The 21,388-nt window shown below is 37.3% G+C and overlaps 1 long non-coding RNA gene across 3 annotated transcripts; it reads right to left on the bottom strand.

The window, feature by feature from the left end:
- Positions 1–784: 784 nt before the first annotated feature.
- On the bottom strand, positions 785–7,021 carry LOC117617343. Of its 3 annotated transcripts, XR_004584327.1 has the most exons (8): positions 6,627–7,021; positions 6,413–6,462; positions 6,176–6,301; positions 5,336–5,570; positions 2,410–2,487; positions 2,147–2,218; positions 1,909–1,993; positions 785–1,376 (listed from the first exon to the last, which is right to left on the bottom strand). It is a non-coding gene; the product is annotated as an uncharacterized LOC117617343 (long non-coding RNA). The 3 variants fall into 3 exon arrangements; XR_004584326.1 differs by lacking the exon at positions 785–1,376 and having other exon boundaries at positions 1,556–1,993; XR_004584328.1 differs by lacking the exons at positions 785–1,376; positions 2,147–2,218 and having other exon boundaries at positions 1,556–1,993.
- Between the last annotated feature and the right edge of the window lie 14,367 nt (positions 7,022–21,388).

The raw sequence follows: 21,388 nt of genomic DNA, 5'->3' as shown, positions 1-21,388 counted from the left end.
ATATAATCGAAATTTCACAGATGAATTAACAAGGCCCCCCCTCTGCATGTGATGCAGCACATGTACCGAATACTTATGATAAAAGAGTTTACAAAAAAATGTAATGAAATATTATGTAAGCACTAGTTTAAAAAAAAAAGTGACAACAGTTATCATTATTTGGTTATATTTATGGCCGTGACAAAAGGCCCTAGTCACCTTTTTTGACTGTTTTGGTGACTAAAAAGACTTTTAGTTACCTTTTTTGTTTTTTTTAGTGACTAAAGTTTTTAGAAACCTCACAAGGGTCACTAAATGTCACCAAATAATAGTAACTGTTGCAACTTTTTTTTTGTAGTGAAGATTTTTATTGATTAGGAACATATTTCAATTGATTGCTAGTCTGATAGCGAGGGCTTGGTCGTTTAATTGGGGTTAGACTACAAAGAAGCCAAAAGAGAAAAATAAAGAAGAGAAAAAAGAAAGACCAATTATAAAGGGGGAAGAACAAGGAGTAGGTGCTACTGCAACGAAGATGGAGGGATTGTTAGCCGTTTTTATTTTGTTTTTTTTTTCCCGTAAAAGGGACCGTTAACGTCAATTTTAAAGAAAATTGCAAACTTATTAAGTGGGTGTGTTCTCACGCATTGAATTATTTGGATGGTCCATATTTTATGAAATGCGAGTAAATACACAATCTCTAAATAGAGAAGCTCGAGATCCCTACCATGGTGCCATGAGAGTTCCAACGTAATGATTGAGTTAACTACAAAAGGTTTGGCTAAGCACAAGTTGAAAATTGACAATATTTGCTAAGCACGAGTTGAAAATTGAAATTAACTAACACATCAATGTTTCGAGCGTACTTCTGGAGGGCTGCAAATGGCAATCATAAATATTCAAGAAAAACCTGGAAGCACTTTGTAGACTTGTAACCATTGCAAGATATTTCGTTAAAACTCAAAAGGAACATTTAGATTGCACATGACCTCACCGCCAATCACCTGATTCTTATCTTTGAAAGCAATCACCACGTCAATACTGTAAAGGCGAGTAGTATTGAGAAGCAAGGGTTCCTCAAACACCATAGGCTTCCACCCTTGAACAACTGCATTCTGAAAGATGGTTGTATTATTGGCTTCTAGGCGTTGTCTGGCTGTCGATCAAGGTGACAATGCCAAATCTTTATTTTTGATAGTATGCAGTGACTTGGGTGTCAATCAACTCAAAGGGATCCTTGTAAGGGTTTGTGAGGGTGATGTTGAGGGGGAGCTTGTAGGAGAGAGTATGGTTGGTTTCGGTGTAATTAAATCGGGTAAGATAAGCACCGTTGATGCTGAATTCAGGGCCTTTTGGCTCTTCCACACTCAAGCAGGCATACAAAGTAAGAGCAACCACTGTGCAACAAAACAAACACAACCCCAATAATGTTTTCGGGGAATCTCTGTTATTCTCGTTGTATGAACTTTGAATTGCAGACATGGCTAACAAGAAGCAATAAACCGTTTAAGAAACTAATGGATACAAAGGCCAACTACAATTCTAGGGTTTATATTATAGCCTGCCCCACTCCAAAGCCTTGTTCAAAGAGAAGTTAGAATCCAAATCAATTGCAATTAGGTTGCCTTGATCTTTTGGTACAAATAGGAAACTTAGTAGGAGAGGAGGATTAGGATTCGGTTGGCGCCTATTATCATGGGTAACTTGTGCTTTCTTTTTTTCTTTTTCAGACTAAAAAATCTCTTTCTGATTGATAAACTCCAAAAAAACTCTCTTTCTGATTAGTTCACATATATCGATGGGCAATAGTCTTCAATTAAATTATTATGTAATAGGGCCTTGCAACTCTAATAGAGAGTAGAGAGTAGATGTTGCTAAACAATCCCTAATATCTAGCCTTTCCATTATTATGGTGTTGCTTGGACTTACAAGTAGAGAGTAGGCACGGGCAAGATAAAAGTGTCGAGTACAAATCCAGAACAGCTAAGGCAACTTCCTCGGTTACCTGGGGGACCTGCGTTTCAAAACTCAAGATGTAAGTCTTGCTCATCACTTTGTCACTACAAATATCCTACTTCTAGACCAAGCGAGAAACAAACTGTCATAAATGTTGATTCAACGAGCTACGGAGTAATTTACACAGTTCTTTATCAAAAGATAAACATACTTCTTCAATGTATCAACCAAGCCAATGGTTCTCTGAACATCAAATCCCTCCAAAATTTCAGTTGTGAAACAGCTGCGCAAGATGAGAATTATATCTTGCGTAAATCTTTAGTTTTTCATAACAAGATCAAAAAAGTACATACCATAGACCTTTTAACCAAAGCCAGAGGTTTACTTTCCTAGTTTAAACATGATGAGACACACTAAAATCTATAGTCATGCAGGAAGAAATGGAGCCATTAAGAATATTACAGGAATGCTTACGGTGTTTTAATGCTTTCTGCAGCTTCAGAACAATTTGGATCACCTTCCACAAGATATCAGTTTCTTAAGTCCACACCTCTAATATATGCAACGGAAAGACCAAGCACATCAGCATAACATAAAAATAATATTATTTCACAGTAACAATATATGATGACAAAGAACCTAGACTAAATCCAACATTCTAGGAAAGCTAAACCATCAAATGCATGTAAAACACACTAGAAGTACACAAATTTCTCTAGTAAATATTGGAGCCAAAAGAGCCAAGCATAAATAGAAAACAAAATAAATAAGAAACAAAGACAAACCAATCATTGTTTAGTCATAACTAATCAGTTGTAGTCAGTCACAACCCTTGTGGTGCATCACAGTATCCTTGCACAAACATAGTCAGGATGATATCCTATTGTCATTCAAGTACTGTTTTCCACACAACATGCGTACATGTTTTCCACCCATATTTTTGATTCATCTACTTTCAATAAGCAAACAAATGTTTATCTTCAATACCTACCAAACAACACAGTCTACATAGACTGGGAAAATAAGAGCTTAGATGGTCACCAGGAATACCAGAAGTGCATCTGGCCAAAAACAAACAGGCAACAAGGTACTTGCCTAGGTACATGTATACACGTATGGGAGATATATTGCTACCTTTCAAATTCGTCATCCTTGACATGAGCACAGAAAAATGTTACAAATCTTCAATAGGTGTATATATATTCAGTAAAAATAAATTTTGTTTTCAGCCTTCTATTTGATGAGTTTAATTATAGGACTCAAAGCAAGTGGAGAGATTTTGCAAAGCCTAGGCAAGAATTAGGCCACTGAGGAGACATGCAGCCTTACTAAGATGTCCCAGGGAGGTGAAAATGAAACTTACTTACTTATCCAAGGATGAATGGATCAACTCAGTTGAGTGCTTCATATAGGGGAAACCAAAGTCCCATGGTGGGGTTTTTGCTCTATAGAAGGCCAAAATAAGCCCCAGTTGCAATGTCTTAGGTTCTCAAAACTGCATACTCTAAATTCACGGTAAATGCGGGAACAAACCAAAAAGTAACAAGAAAAACAAAAATAAATGCAAAATAATTACACACTTGCAATATATTACTGAACTGACAATTCTACAGGTATATACTTTTCATAAAAAAGGCCATTAGCTTAGCTTCACAGAATTTACTGTGCCATTACATAAAAGACTATCTCATAGTCATAACTGAAGAGGGAAACATGACAAGTTTCCTCGTTGTATTTAAAAGTTTCAGCTGACTCAATCATGAAGTAGCAAAATATGTCAACACAATACAAACACACAAAAAGTAACAAAAAGCAGAACCAAAAGTTGCCATGTTTTGTGAAACTGATACAAAGTAAAACATATGAAAAGGATACTCAACAGTTCAAAATGTAGTTAATGTTCAATGAAAGTATTAGAAAAACTAGACATAAGTTTTATAAACACTAGCAAAACAATGGACAAAGAATAGGACTAAACACTAGTATTGAGCATAGTACAATAGCAAGAATCCAACATGAAGAGTACATCAAAGGGAGACCGGTTACAACACGACACAGACATGATGACATGATAAATCTAAAAAATTCAGGAATACACAGGGGAAGATGCTCTCACTCACAACCGCCCCTCTCTCTTCTCTCTCATTGATCTCCCTCCCTTCGAGCAATTGAGGTGGTAAGAGGGCTAGGGATTGATCGGAGAAGAAGACTGGGGGATATTTATGTTTTAATTCTGTTCAGCCTTCATCTTCTCCCACTCTTTGATTCTTCTCTTTTTATTCGTAAATCTTTAAATTAATTTGATAAATTATTGCTTTGTCTTTCATTATGAAATAATTACTACTTAACCACAAAACTCTTTTGAAGTCGAGAAAGAACAAGAAGTATCTTTCACTAGCTTCAAAATGAAAAGAAATATGGCAGAAGAAATAAGTTACTGACCCCCGAGTGGCAAATTGCTCTCAATCATCCGAAATCAAGATCACTTCATATGCATCTTCAAATGTCTCCCCAAAGCTTAGAGGGGTCAAGGAAAAGACATTTGAACTTGCTTTGAAATCATCCGATCTAGACTTGGGCACAGGATGACTCTAAGAAAATCAACGAATCAATGAGCATCATATAACAGTACACTCAGCAGTGTTCAACAGAACTCGAAAAGGTGACTTTCAAATCTAATAAAGAAGCGCCATAGAAGTTCCTACTTCAGTGTTGCAAATCTACAACTAAAATTCGCATGTGACTCTTACTAACATGATATTTTCAGATATATAACAATTCAAAGAAGGCATCAAACTTATTAACAAGGATCCAAAGAATCTAAGCCTCATATACGATTCATGGTTCTGCCACATAGGTATATTTTGGAAGAAGCCTTGAAGAAGCCTCAGCTGAAATTTCACAAACAAACAGATGTAGGCAGTCAAATAAAATGAAATTTTTTCCTCGGAAAACAAGACCCACTTAAAATACTAAGCAGTCAATTTTTGTGCACAAAAAAAGCAAAAAATAAAAAATAAAAACAACTTTCTCTGTTCAAAATATTACCAGGAATCATTTCCAAACTAACTTCATTCATCTCAAAATAATTGTAACACATTTCTTATCAACATTTTAGCATATAAATCTACTTAAATGACTCCCCTTTGAGCTTCAAAGGATGGGAAGAAATAAGGGGAAGGAAAGTGGGTCCATATCACTTGACATGAGGGAAAAAGAAAACCCAAATCAGAGGGAAGGTCTAAACTGAACTAAGCAACCAAGACCAAACTCTTTAGTTAAAAGTTTAATCTTGGAAAGGAGGGTGTCAGCAATTATAATAAATCAATGAAGATCGAAACTGATTATTATTCCCAGTCCACAAGTCAAGATAAAATTAAAAAGCTAGTAAGAGACATACCTTCACAATGTATAGCCGTGGAATATCAAATGATTTCTTCCACCTACTCACAGTAGGGGATAACAACATCATTTCCGTGGCTGAGTCACGATGAGCAAGCTCCTGATATGAAATATTGTCCACATCCAGAACAGAAAGCACTTTAGCATTAGCAGTTTTTTCAATGGGGTTTTCCATACTAGACCTCATGAGACATTCACGTGCAGCTTCCTGACCTTCTTGACTAAGCATGTACCTGCAGTTTCTACATGCATTACCATCTTCTAATAGCAAAAATGCAATCAAACTGTAACTTGACAATTTCCAGGTCTACGTTTATAAGAACTGCTCGCCATAATACATGATTTCTAAACATTTGGTTCAAGCAAGTACTAAATCAGGTTGAACCTAACCATACCACGAACAAGGTTCCATAGCTAGTAGTATCATTATTTGCTTAAGCCTGTAATCAACTCAAATGTCAATTACCTAACAAGAAAATATTTGCCCATTGCCGGTTTGACAAGACATGCTTCCATTAAACAGAAAAGAACTAACTGTACAACAACGATTCTAATAAATTTCACATGATAGTCCATCTGTAAATGATCATTTATATGAAAACAGATCTTTCCTACTATATACTTTTAGTTTTGAATGATTTTGTAAGTAATTCATTTTTCATAAAGACCATGTGGTTCATTTTTCCTTGTTCTGTGTAAATTTGTGAAGTTCATAAGGCGAGAGCTCTTGCCATTCAAATTTACAAGTACAGAGGCAGAAAATTGATATAAGATAAATATTAAATTTCTAGACAGCATAACAAAACATGAGAAAGAAATGTAGAAACAAAAGAAATACTTTGCTGGGCAACTTGATTTGATAACCAGTCTCTTGGATATCAATGTCTTCATGCAGGACCATCCACTATAACACTCCCTTGCAGAACTCCCAAAGCGTCCAGCTTTTCCCTTTCCCTTCTCTGGCCTAAAGAGCAGAGAACCCAGTCTCAAAACATCACATACATTCAAATTAAACCCAAATAAACAAAAATAAAATAAAAAATAATTACAGAACTAATATCATAAATTAACATACCTTATTGGCACACGAGAAAGCCTACTTGCTTCAGCTGCATCGATAAGATCCTATTTACGCATAAATTCATTCCCATTTCCAATTCCCAGGATGATAACTTAACATCAGAAAACTCCAATTTCACAACAACAAAAAATGTGACAAAAGAAATTCAACCACAGCTGTGTGAGAGTGCACTGCAGTGCATATTAGCTAAAGAAAAATTCCAGTTTACCTGTAAAGTGTAATCAACAATGCATATGCTACAGAATTCTTCTGAGGAACATAGCGTCTGCTTCCTTTAGTTCTCTTATCTAAAACAAAAGGCATATTTGACAGCAAAACTAATGAATTTGAAATGGAGATCATATAAACAGAGAATGTAAAGCCAACGAGGAATGAAACGCTCAGTTTCTAGACAAGTCTTCTGGTTCAGAGCTGCCTGAATCGGTCTCGGAAAACCCTTGCATGAGGCGCGAAAATCAACTTCACCACGTCGCTTGGAACGCCTTCGGTAAATAATTTGTTGAGGGACAAAGAAGGTGAGAAAGTTGGGAGGAAGAATTAACGGCCCAGAGGAATCCAGTAGGCGTTTTCGGCCCAAAGTAGAGACAAATCCAGAGCTTTTTTCTTTCCTTCAATAAAATGGCACTTATGCAAAAGACTCAATAGTGTAGTGATTTGGACTCATTAGTGCAGTGGTTTGGAGTAATTGTTTTCTTTTTCTTGGTAAAGTTCTGGATTTGAGTCATAACATCTGTGTTGTGTGTGTGAGTTTAGTATATTATCGCCCCTCTCAATAGGAGATGTCCTTCAAAAAAAAAAAAATTGGCACTATGCCATGTAGTTATTCCTTCCTCCTATATATGAAACTCATGTGTATGTGATTCCTTAAAAATGAATATATGATGAATCATGTAGTTGAACTGTTTGGTTAGATCAGAGTTCTAGTGAGAAAGGTTAAGGGCCTGTTTGGTATTTTACTTGGATTCCATTTTATAAACTCAAAAACAGATTTTAAGTTCAAAGCTCAAAAAACTCATTTGATAGGTCTATTTTTAAAAATCCAAACCCAAAGAATAAATTTTTCTTTTATAAAATTCTTTGGACTCAAATAGCTATTTTATGCTAGGGAAAATTAGACTTTCATATTTAAAATTTGAAGGGTTGCCTTTAATGGATGGGGCATTGATCTATGCAAATACCAACTTGATGAGACTGAAAATCTAAAATCTAAACTCTAACAATCATGTCAATACACGGAATCGAAGCTTAATTATGTGTGTAAAGGTGAGATTTTCTCGATCCATCTGTTTGATCCACACACTCATCTCGTACGCCTAGCTAACACAATCTTAAAAATAGAATAGAAGTATTACAAGGGGGACAAAATACAAAAAGTCTGTTTAGGCATTGAGTTTTTCCTCATCAAATGCTTCGTTTGCACAATTATGACAAGGCATCCACAAAACACATTTTCTACCATGTGCCCGGAACAAGAGATGATTCGATTAAGAAAATCTGCATATGACAACATAAAATATCAAGTAAATAAAATAATCTGCAAGGAAAACATATAGAACTAATTGAGAGAACAATAATATTACTCCTAGTATTGGTTATTGTGAGAAATAATTGGATCAGTATTTAGGAAGAAAGTTACCTTCAGGATTGAGATTGACTAAATTGCTATAAAATAAACAAAATAAATATTGCACATAAAGCAGATTTTTACAAAAGGAGAATTGAATTAGAAGAACCTTAATTGAGTCGAGGCAAGTGTTGGACACTTTGACCTTAAGACAAATTACGCCCCACACTGGTGCTTATGGTTCACTAGCGTTCGCCTCCCAGGATACAACGACTCCCCTCCTTATGAAAGAAGCACTACAATTCACAAGGAACTTTGAATCAAAATTATGGAGGAACTTCTCTTTATGAAAACTCTAATGCTCTCTATATATGGAAGTATGTATGTAGAGAATTGATTGAATGATTAAAACTGCAGGAGGATTGCTCTATTTATAGATGATGAAATACCTTTTCCAAAAAGGTATCCCAATCTGAAAGTGCAAATAATGCATCCCTTGGTCTGAAGAGTTGTCACCCCAAACAATGCATCCCTTGGTCTGAAGAGTTGTCACCCCAAACAATGCATCCCTTGGTTTAAAGAGTTGTCAACCTCCATGTGAAGATGTCTTTAACCCAAGGGTCATGTCTTTAACCCAATGGACTTTATTAATTTCCATTCAAATAGAAAAATTAATATTAGTTAATATTAAATTTCCAACAATCACCCATATGAATGGAAATTGACTCAACAACATGCAAACAAGAAAATGAAGACACTAGAGAGAGTCCCTATTAGAAGAATACTGCATCTGGATAGGTAGCTTTTGGCCTTTAACCTTCCATAGTGAAATACTATTGGATTTACTTGGCTAATCAGTGAACATGATGTCTTGAACTGTTCAGCCGTTTGTGCAAACCCAGACAATAGCACTCACACAACACCCTTCTAAACATATCTGGTTCGATCGGTTGTGCTCGTTTTGGCCCTGAGCGATTCTTGGTATTCATGAGAGCTTTAGAGAATTCAAGCCTTAAAAAATTCTCATAGAAACGGCCTTATTTCACACTCACATAGGTGACTTCCTATTAAGAGTATCCTACACTACCCTACTCGGATTTCCAAGCTATAGGAATCATTAAAATCAAAGATTACCCTAAAACACGCTACATGCAGCACTGTTTCATCATAGGACATGGTAGGAGATGTAATCTCGGCAGTGCTACTACTTAGTCATCCATAATTTGGTTGTCCCTTTTGAACCTAGATCTTGGGATCTCCAGTCAGCTAGGTTGGGTATCCACTATGGCTAATTTATTTTGAACGTTTAGGTTGGGTATCCACTATGGCTAATTTATATGGAAATAAATTCCATTCAAGAGTAGTTATACTACGTTGAACGTTTAATTTATTTTGTTGAGACTTAATAATTGTGTCAAATGAGTAACCTTCTAATACTCAGTTAGACACCCCCACATTTGTGGTACTTATAGGAAGTACGTTGTATAAGAGAAATTTAAACTCTTGTGAACATCAAAGCCTCTCTCCACAAAAATGTGGTGCTTATGAACTAATCTAGAAAACTTCCATTTTCTCTGTTAGGAAATAGAATTCCAAATTTTCCTTCATGTTTGTCACCCCCTCAATTTTCACATAACTGTGGAAGGTATTAAGCAACATGTTAATCATTTTTTTTCATATGCCTAAGAAGTAGAAAACTTTTACTTTATCCTTAAAGAATGAGATAATAGTTCTATAGTATTATAGTATTAGTTTATAATTTCCTTTAAATCAATTTAATGTTGCATTAGTAATAGAACCATGTTATAATGTAATTAACATGATCTAGTTACCATACCCTCATTAATTGATTAAAGCAAATCATTATAAAACTAATTTTCCTTTAGAAAGTGCACATCAATTTATACATAGGGTAAGGCAATGGGGATATTTATTCTTAAAATATCTTCACTTCTTAGGCTCTTTGTAATAGAACTACTAATTAGCTTTCCCCCTTTGAAGCCTCAAAGTTTTCATACCAAGTGCCTCACTCGAAATACTTTGACTGGTTTCTAACCATGACCAACATGGTTGCTGGCATGATCTATGATTGTTAACATAGTCCTTTATGCCTTCTCATTTCTCATACAGAGTAACAAAGTCCCACACAATTTACAAAACAAAAATTTTGCAAATTTCTGAACTGTAACTTAGATTTGTTCAACTTTGAATTGTATAAAACAAAAGAAACTAACTGAAGGCTTCTATTAATCCAACTTTAAATTGTATATAAGACAAAAGGAAAAGAAAACCAACTAAAAAGGGAAAACAATTAAAAAGTGATTGCCGTCTGTTTGCAGCGTTAATATCAATGTTAATTAAAGGAAATAAACTTTATATAGAATAATCAACTAATTAAAACTAAAGTCATCAATGCAGTAAGGCACTTGAGATACAGACAAAAAATCGTACTTTAAAAACTTAGGTCAGTAATGCAATAAGGCTGACATACGCATCAATTTTAAACTGTTTTGCACCTTTTCATCTAAATGCATAAACAGAGACTAATATATATAGCAATTAACACAGATTTAATTCGTCTTAAGATTGTTGGAAATATGAGTGCTAAATTGCTATAAAATAAACATAATAAATACTGTACATAAAACAGATTTTTACAAAAGGAGAATTGAATCAGAAGAACCTTAATTGAGTCGAGGCAAGTGTTGGACACTCTGACCTTAAGACGAATTACGCCCCACACTGGTGCTTATGGTTCACTAGCGCTCGCCTCCCAGGATACAACGACTCCTCTCCTTATGAAAGAAGCACTACAATTTACAAGGAACTTTGAACCAAAATTATGCAGGAACATCTCTTTATGAAAACTCTAATATTCTCTATATATGAAAGTATGTATGTAGAGAATTGATTGAATGATTAAAACTGCAGGAGGATTGCTCTATTTATAGATGATGAAATACCCTTTCCAAAAAGGTATCTCAATCTGAAAAAGGCAAACAATGCATCCCTTGGTCTGAAGAGTTGTCACCCCAAACAATGCATCCCTTGGTTTGAAGAGTTGTCACCCCCCATGTGAAGATGTCTTTAACCCAAGGGTCATGTCTTTAACCCAATAAATTTTATTAATTTCCATTCAAATAGGAAAATTAATATTAGTTAATATTAAATTTCTAACAATTTCAATATAGAGAACTCTTCTGGATTACCATTCAATAATATTCGTACGCCCTTCAAAACTATTGAGGTTCAATATCTTCGAGACCATTGCAAGTACCTCCTTTCCTATGAGTTGCGGTTTCATTTGACTTGCCGAAAAATCCTTTGGTAAGATTCCGGTCTGGCCAATTGCTCGTGTCAATGTAACTTTTTTCGCTTTCTTATTTGGATGCAAGTCGTAAGTTGAAGTTAATGGATGTGTAGAAGTACGTGTGTTAGGAATGACATTCTCATCATTTTCTTGTTTGACATCCATGTTTTCTTCAGTACAAGCACAGAGAGAAAGTAAACATCAAAACAATGGAAAACAAAACAAGAGAAATTAATTTTCATCCAGATAGGACCAAGGTAACTAGACAAACAAAGATATTGCTCAAATTATTTCTAACAAGCACATAGTGAAAGTAAACATCTAAATCCAGTTTAACTATAAAGTATAAACATCATCAGAATCATTCTCAACAAGTCCATAAGAAGTGATCCCATTTTTTCATCGGGTCGGGGTAGAAACCAAAGGTCTTGAGCGACCGATCCGGCAGAGCAACTCAAAAGATAAAGAAGTATCGTTAATTTCCATACCAGAACCACAGAAACAATATAGAAATTGAAATGGAAAAGGGAACAAAGATTACTTTCAACAAGAAAATGTAGGTATAAAATCCTCCGTATGCAAATCTTTGCACAAAAATTGAAGCATTTTTAAATCCCACTGCCCAAAGAATTGCTAACAAGAACATGCCTCTTCACCCACAGTTTGTCCTTCACTTATGTCAGGATCTGGTGGATCGGGATAGTGAACTCAATGAAGGTTTCTGTTTTTGGGACTTCTTCTTGGATTTTGTGTTCGAACTTCTTGTTCTTTTGGCTTGACTGCCTTGTCGGGTGGTCAGCTTACTCGCTGACTTTATTCACAACAATATGGTTATTGTCCTAGAGTGCGTAGCGTTCTGCTGTTGCAAAGACTTCTACCAAGGTTTAGCTCAAAGTTATGGTTAGCTCACAGTATAGCTCGTTCTTGGTTGGCAAGCCCTTCTTGAAAGTTGAGGTTGCAATTAAATTATTGTATCCTATGATGTTCGCCTTTTCAGCCTTGAATCTTTTGAGATAGTCTCAAAGGGACTCGTCTACCTTTTTGCACAGGTTGAACAGGTGGTCTGGGTGCTTTCTCACCGTCCTGTAGGAGGTGTACTCCTTTGTGAAAATGAGGGCGAACTCCTTGAAGCTGCCTATCGATGTGGACCATAGAGTGTGGAACCAGTCTTGAGCTGCTCCTCGCAAAGTCATTGCGAACACTTTGCACATCAGGACGTCATCTGCCTTGCACAAGATCATGGGGCTCTTGAAGTGCTTCAAATGGCTCTCGGGGTCAAAGTCCCCCTTGAACGGTATGATAGACAGTGCTGCGAACCGCTTCAGAGGTGTTGCCTGCTCCACCACGCTGGTGAAGGGCTAGGAGTTACCTCAATCAAGTTCCATGTACAAGGCCTCCTCCGTGCTTCCCTTAAGTTGGAGACGTTGGAGTCAATCATTTACTAGCCTTTCGACATATTCTGCCTACAGGGCCGGTGGCTCAGGTCGGTGTCTTCGGTGCCCTGAGCGCCACTGGTTAACTTCCTCCTTAGCTTCCAAGGGACGATCCCCTTGGTTGTTTTGCCCATGGGGCATATTAAGAGATTGAGCCTGTGAGGATTCTTCTACGACTTGTTGCCATGTGTTGGTTCTCGAGCGGGTTGGTGAGTGTCAGTTGTTACGTTCGACACACAATTGTTCACGAACTCCAGCTCCTTGTGGACCCAGCCTAGAATGGATACTTCCTTGTAGGCCCAAGCCAGCTTGGACATTGGACTGTGGGCCCAGCCTCTAGCGCACATTGGTTCTTAGACCTAACCTCAAACGGATCGTCGACTGACTTAGAGTATGGCTTGCAGATGTCTATGTCTCATTAACACAATCTTGTTCTCTTCCCTACCCGCTTGTTTTTGTTCGACCAACTTGGTGAAGGAAACAAGCATCTAATGCCTAGGAAATGAACTTTAGCCACAACCTATACAACAAAAACATTCTAAATGGCGGATTCATTTTGTTTATACTAGTTGAGCTAAATCTTTTTCATTTTAAACCAAATATCTTAGCCTAGTCTCTTTGAACACAAATAGAAAAGGGAAAAGGGGAATAGATCTTTACCCTTGATGACATTTTCTTGATTTCTCAAGAATGAAGACCTTTGTTGGAAAAGCCTTTTCTTTCTCTTGATTTTGACTCCTTCACCTTAAGGCTCCAAGATTAGAGTCATCTACCTCACCACACCAAATGCTCTTAGAGATAAAGAGAAGGCAATCAATAAGTATAGATGTGTAGGGGCTTTTTTGTTCCGGCAACTACTAATGAGCCTAGGCTACTGTAAAGTGTCAAATGTACGAAATTGCCCATTGAGTCTGAGTTCAAGGATCAGACCCCAAGATTGTTTCAAAAGGGTAGCTGAGCCTTAGGAAACACCTTGGTCTTCTTCATCAATGAAACCAACAATCGCTTACATATAAATTCTTGGCTTGGCATGAGAAGCTTGTGGCGTGAGAGCTGAGCATTCATGAGTTTAGCATGAGAAAGAGAAAGAGCTGTGATTTCCTATAAGAAACAGAGTTTTTAAGGCAAGGGGAAAGGATTCTAATGGGGTTCGTTGGAGAGAGAGAGATGGGGGAATAACAATGAGTGTGTTGAGTAGTTTCCGGCAGCTTGACGAAAGCTCTGTCAAGCTCTGGAATGATTTACCAAAGGAGAAAATTATAGAAGATAGAGGAATGGGGCTCGAAATTGCAGAGGTTTAAGGGATGAGAGATGAAGCTTGCTCTCTGGATGTGTGTTGCTTGCCTTTTTTTGAGTTGTTTTGTTGGGTAGAAAGTGCCTCCCTTTTATAGGCGTTGGAAGCTCCTCCTTTCCAAGAAACCCTAATGGTTTCTCTCCCATTTTGCCAAGTTTCCCCTTTCATTTCTCTTCTCTCCCTTTAACTCATCCCATTTTATGAAATCTTCCTCTGTCCAAATACACAAAGACAAGATTTTTGGGAGCTCTAAGGCTTTCCTGCAGCTGCTTGGCTACCTCCTTACCTTCTTTCCTTCCCTCTTCCATGGCAAGAGCTGGTGAGAGAAAGGAATGGGTAAGGGCACTGGTCTAAAGGGTGTTTTGCTCAAGTATCCTTTGGTTTTTAAGATGGCTTGTGTTGGGATTTGTCTTTGGCCAGTGCTAGAGATTCCCAGCAACCTGTATACGTAGGTAACCTTTGGCTTTTGTAGTTGTTTTGTCTCCAGCCATGTGCTGGAGACTTTTAGATATTTTGTTGGTCACTTGTGCCATTCTTTAAGGTAATGGGTCAGTTCACTAAGGGGATGTGCCAATGGACTATTTTTACTAAGGTGATGGGTTAACCCATTAAGGAAAAGAGTTAATTCCCCTCAGATCCCACATTTGATAACCCACAGCTTACATCATCTTCTCCTAACTGTTATCCTCATTTAATTACTCTCTGTTGTTGAATCTTTAATGAAACGATGTGTCTTACAAGTATGGTTTCAAGCATTTGGTTTATGAAGTCCCTTGTTTTAACAAAACTCTGCGTTTTGATTTAATTTCCCATAATCTCTCCCATCCATCCAATAAAATCACTGGGCTCAACCCCAAAATCTCAATTCCTAATTTATTAACCCAAAAGTTGAAGATAAGCCCTCATGGTTAGGGCTCGGCCCAGCCTAAATTTAATGTGCTTGGGCTGGGCTGCGCTTCAAAGAAAAGAGAAAAAATAACGGGCCAGGTCGGGCTGTGTTTGTTTAGAAAATTCAAAGCCCAGGCTCGACTCATGGGTTGGGCTTGAGAAAGCCCATCGGGCCGAGCCGAAATAGGCCTACTTCATTCGAAAAGAAGAAGAAGAAGAGGAGAAAGAAACAATGTGCCATTGAAAAAGAGGCACTCAGTTGCATCATAATTAGACCTTAACATGTTTTAAGAAATAATTTTAAAAAATAATAAGTATCATAAAAATATTTTTTGAAAAAGGATGGTATGAATAAATATGCAAATACTTGGTGATGAGTTCAAGAAAAGCATGATTATATTTGGTGGTTTGATTATATTTGGTGATATGATTATGTTTGGTGATATTATATATTGTTCGTCTTATTCTTGATTTATATAATTGTTGTATTAATAATTGACACAAATTAATGTGCTAATCATCCAATTATAAACTAGGAATGAGTAAAGAAAAGTAAATCAAATGAAACAAAACAAGAAATCCAAAATAAGCACAAACAACAATTTCTATCACCCTTTTATCACTACTGTATCATCAGTTTATCACGTTTTAGGCAAAGACGAATTATGAACTTCCTCTATTTTTCAGTTTCGACATTTGTCCAGTTTTTTACCTATAACTTTTCAACTGTTTATTCAAATTTTGTGTTCTTTATATGGTTGGATTCAGCACAGAAAAATGAAGAACACAATGTGATCAAATGTAAAAAATGGATACAAAAATGAGCAGAATTTAGTGGAATCAAACACAACATTTCAAACAAGTAACACACACAAAAAATGAAAGAAGAAGGGGCGGTTTGTGATTCAAGTGATATAATCATAATCCTAAATCTTTATTTATATATAATTATTTATGGATGCAGGCCTAACAGGCTACGCTTTTGTGGGCTAGTTGAGTTGGGCTTCAGACACCGAAGCCCATGTCTAGCCCAGCCCAATGCGGGCTGGGCCATCCCAAAGCCCATAATTGGCCAGGCCGAGCTATTTCACAATGGGCCAAGCGGGCCCCCATCGGCCCATGAGTCTGTGGGCCAAATGATGAGGCCTACTCATGGTTCATATTATCACCTCCATGCCTCAAACATTGTTAGATATTTACCTGTTGCTTTTGTTTTGTTAATTATCCCTATTTCTGAGGGACTTAGTTAGCATTTGATCTATTCTTTTGGAGAATCCCATAAATGTAAGATCGTTAGACATGGGATATTGTTTTTCTTGTTTTCATGTTCAATTTGTTTCACAAGTTGTTTACACTACTGTATTCAAAGCTTAGATATTCAACATCTGGTATCAGAGCCCTATCAAGGGGCCTGATTAACAAGGAAGCTGCAGTCTTCTCGCGCAGTTTGCGCTAGTTGTAGATAGTGATCCTATAGTATTTAATGATGTTGTCAAGAATTTAAAACCGCAGTCTTCTCGCGCAGTTTGCTCTAGTTGTAGATAGTGGTCCTATAGTATTTAATGATGTTGTCAAGAATTTACAATGGAAGAAAGCCATTGATGCAGAGATATAGGGATGGCAAAATTCCTCGCTAGGTCGGGTCCCCGACTCTAATTTTGGAGTAAAACTGGGATTGGGTACAGGGATCCCCAAAGTTTAAAAATCCCTGGAGGGTACAGGTTGGGGATGGTATTGGCATCCCCATCCCCGAACCCAGCCCAATATTATCTGTTTATTATTTTCAAATTAATAAATATATAATATAATATCCTAAAAATATTCAAATGAGTGAAGGAATAAGGTTCAAACCTCTGACCTTCTCCTTTAACGTTAAAGCCACAACCTTACCACCAATGCACAAATAATGCTTATGTTACAATTAAAAATCAACATATTTAATAATTCCCATTGTTTTTGAATGTTGGATTTTTTAATGGAAATGGTTTAGATTGCACTTATGTTGGCCTGCAAAGCATGGCAAGATCTGATGCATAGAAATGCTTCTTGAAGCAGGAGCAAATGTATGTGAATATCCTAACTATCCTAACTTTCTGTTTCTTTTCAATTCGTTTTTTTTTTCCAAATATGAACTATGAAATTACTATGGGTTGGGTAATCAAGGCCGGGATGGGAGATAGCCCCCCTAATGGGGACGAGGACAGGGATTCCTCGAAATGCTTAAATAGGGGATGGAGGAGGGGACGGGGCCGGTATTGCCATACCCAAACCTTACTCGGCCCGTTGTCATCCTTACAAAGATAGAAGCAATTAAAAAGAATGATACATGGGAGTTAACTCATCTTCCTGAAGGAAGAAACCCATTGGTGTTAAACAGATCTACAAAACAAAGCTAATGAGAAAGGAGAAGTTGACAAATTCAAGGCTCGGCTAGTAACGAAGGGATATACACAAGAATATTGACTGAACCCGCCCCGAATTCCTCAAAATCCGAGATGAATCTAGTGGTAATTCCGACATCGTAGCGATGTCGGGCCCACTTATTAAAGAAACGAGACTTTCTGCCGAAATTTCGACAGAGTCTCGCCTGAAAAATAGACATTTCCAAATTTCTTCAACATGTTAAAACACATTTAATAATCCCAACCGGCAGCATACACAAGGTAAAAATATGCAATTAACCTCAATGGCCTCCGGCCTTACAATCAAACCCTAACATGGCGACATAAGAGCAATGTAACAAAATTTAGTTTACAAACAGAATATAAAGTTCAACGGGTGATTTAAGAGTCATCCTACATAAGCTCGGTGATTCGGAAGTTCAGAGCTCAACTCTGCTACTCGGCTCCAATCAACTACTGTCTGGGGGGAGCAAAATAGAAAAGTGTGAGTGGACAAAAACAAGGTTTAGTTTGCATTGAAAACAACATAATATAACCCACACCGTTTAGAAAACGATGCTGAAAACCATATGCATTTGAAACCAATATAGCCATAAGTATATATATATATATATATATATATATATATAGTTTAGTCAAACCATACTGAAATCCGAAGTCCCGCAATGACACCATGTCACTCATCCCATTCAAACCTTTTCTTATTATTCCCAAACTAGGCCCTCGAAACAAGTGCCTATTGGCACGGCAAGCTAGGAAGTATCCTCACCTATAAACAAGAATAAATGAATGGATATATATACACGCACACACACATATATAATACAATATACATAGATATATATAACTCTGACCACTACAAAGTTTGTTCCAGGGAAACAATCCAACCGGAGGATTGTTAGACTAATCCACATGGAAGAATCCTCAATTGACCATGTGGCTAGGGAATGAGTCATCCAACTGGGACTAGGCTCACCAGCACGTATACCAAAATCCTCAATACTTGTACCACCTACTACGTGCGACTAGCCGGAGTACATATTTCTAAATATGAGGACGAGATTAACATAAAGCGCCTCAAACGAGAACTTTAAGTAAAATCCTAGTTTCCTGGGTTTCAAAATGTTTGAAAGACGGACGAGACATTCCTACAGTCCAACTACGTGTTTTGAATATTGGAATAGTCTCGGGAGACGCTCGGTCAACCGAGTGGTCTAGCTTTCCAAATTTGGTCAACCATGACCTCCAATTTTCTATCCAAAAGTTCCTATGGGTTCCACAAGGTATACTAAACATGTCCTACAAATTTGGTCTAAATCGAACGGTCAGATAGCTCGCGATAACGATCGGACGATTATCATTTAACGCAAATTTTAAGTCATTGAATCAGAACATCCGGGAGTCCGATTCACGATCCACCAATTCCTACATGATCCTAGAGATACCTAGATCAACGTATTTTAAAATGAGATCGATCCAACGGTCCGAACATATCGAACTAGGATAACACCTAATATGTGTAATTCGATCGATGGTCATACAATAACCAAATTCCAATCCGAGTATACCGTCATGCTCAGGACTACATGGGAATCATTTTAGGGCCAAATGGGACACCCAAACAATACCCATGCATCGGCAGCACGTGGGTACCTAGATTAGTTCCAGCGATCCAAAAATCTTCAAACCGCCGATCAAGACCTATACCTACATGACCATGACAATGAGGGGAACAACTTTTGCTCTTGGACCATGGCCGAAAAGTGGCTGGAGATAACCAGAATTACGAGCCGAAATCGGCCAAAACTTTAAGCGATAAATTCAGTTTGAAATCACAGAAATGGATCCTATATAACCCAACTATCAGCTAGAACACATTTAGAGGATTAAAAAGCATACCCAGATCGAAGAAATTGGTGGCCGAAATGGCTGTAACGAACTCTGGGAAGGTATGGGTAAAACTAACGACTTTTTGATATTTTTCGGCAAATAACAACAGCGTTGGCGGCGGCTGAGGACTAGGGTAGGAAGGCGGCGGTGCGCTAGTTCTTTTGGTACCAACCCCGTCAAGTTTGGGGGCCAAAGGTGGCAACTGTGGTGAGAAAACAGATCAGAGCTGTTAAGAGGAGGGCTGTTTCGCGACGAGAGAGAGAGAGAGAGAGAGAATTTCAAAATTTAAAACCCAACTTTGAATTATTTACGGTTATGCCACTATGCTTTCATTAATTGTAACTTCTTCGTTACAACTCCGATTTGAGCCCACGACGTATCTACGGCCACATCTTGACACGATCTATGTAATAGTACAATTTATTTCCCCAAAATCTCTCCTGATTAAAAAGGGACCAAAATACCCCTACCCCCGAGGGCAAAATTGTAATTTCATAATTTATTAAATTAATTAAATTAACGAATAAATTTAAATTTGGGTCGGGATGTTACAAATGTGGTCTTGCTTATGCTAAAGTTTTTGTACTAGTTGCAAGGCATGATACCATTCGTTTGGTGGTTTCATTGGTAGCACAGAACTCTTGGGTCATTTATCAACTTGATGTAAAATCTGTCTTCCTTAATGGTGAGCTGAACAAGGAAGTCTTCATTAACCAACCTCCAGGTTGTGTGAATAAAGAGTGAGTAGAAAGTTATAGACTGAAAAGATCTCTATATGGACTTAAACAAGTACTCGGGGCTTGATAAAGTCGTACATATTCTTCCTTCTCAAAGACAAGCTTCCAAAAATATCATTATGAGCATACATTATATGTCAAATCTGGAGAGGGAGTAGTTTTATATTTGTTTGTCTATATGTAGATGATTTGATATTCACTAGAAATGATGAAACAATATTTGTTGAGTTCAAAAAAATCTATGATGGATAAGTTTGATATGTCTGATCTAGGAAAGATTTGCCATTTTCTTGATATTGAGGTGGTGTAATCATCAGCTAGAATTTCCATTAGCCAACGAAAGTTGCTCAAGAAGGTTTTTCAGATGAATGATTGCAATTCTATTCAAAATCCAATTGTTCCAGGTTGTAAGCTCACAAAGATGAAGAATTATTGGTAGCTTAATGTATTTATTAGCCACTCGACCAGACATGATGTTTGTGGTTAATCTCATCAGCAGATTCATGGAAGCTCCAACTGAACTTCATCTTCGAACTTCAAAAAGAGTGCTTCGATGCTTGAAAGGCACTGGTGATTATGGTGTGTTTCACAAGAAGGGAAAAGGAAATTCATTAATTGATTTTAGTGATAGTGATTATGTCAGGGGTTTAGAAGATAGAGAGTACATTTGGTCAAGTTTTTATGCTAAGTTCAGGTGTTGTTTCATTGTCCTCAAAGAAGCAGCATGTTGTTACTTTATCTACAACTGGAGCTGAATTCATAGCAGCAGATTCTTGTGCTTGCCAAGCTGTTTGGTTAAGCTCAAAGAGATACATTGCAACCAAGTTGGGCCAGCATTGATTTATTGTGATAATAGTTTGGTTTTTAAACTCTCAAAGAATACTATGTTACATGGGATAAGCAAACATATAGATGTCTGGTTTCATTTTCTTTGTGACCTTACATGACAGGACCCGCCCAAATTTCCCGAAATCCTAGACGAATCCTGTGGAAATTCCTAACATCACCCCAATGTCGGGCCCACTTCTGAAACTATATCCTCTTTTCCCCAAAAGGAATAAGGGTACGAGACTTCATGCCGAAATTTCAGCAGAGTCTCCCTTGTAAATTGAACATTTTCGAAAAATTTCAACCTGTATAAAACACATTTAATATCCACAAGTGGCAGCATTCACAAGATAATTTCATGCAATTCACATAAATGGCCTCCGGCCTTCAAATAATTTGAAAACAGAACCGCCAGCAATGCTCTTGAATCAAATTAATGCATTAAACAATGCATATAACAAATTCAAACTTATTTATGAATGCCTACTGTAATCAACATATAATAATTTTTTAATTAGGCCTCGTTTGCGTCTGAAATTCAAGACCAACTACAAATTCAAAAGCTTAGCCCGCGGTTCCACCTAGGCACTACCCTAGGCTGTCTACGTACCGTTACTGAGGGAT

This window comes from Prunus dulcis, chromosome 2 (genome assembly GCF_902201215.1).
Source record: "Prunus dulcis chromosome 2, ALMONDv2, whole genome shotgun sequence".
NCBI lineage: Eukaryota > Viridiplantae > Streptophyta > Magnoliopsida > Rosales > Rosaceae > Prunus > Prunus dulcis.
Note: the sequence above shows the minus strand (reverse complement) of the source record. Positions and strands in the feature narration are given on the sequence as shown.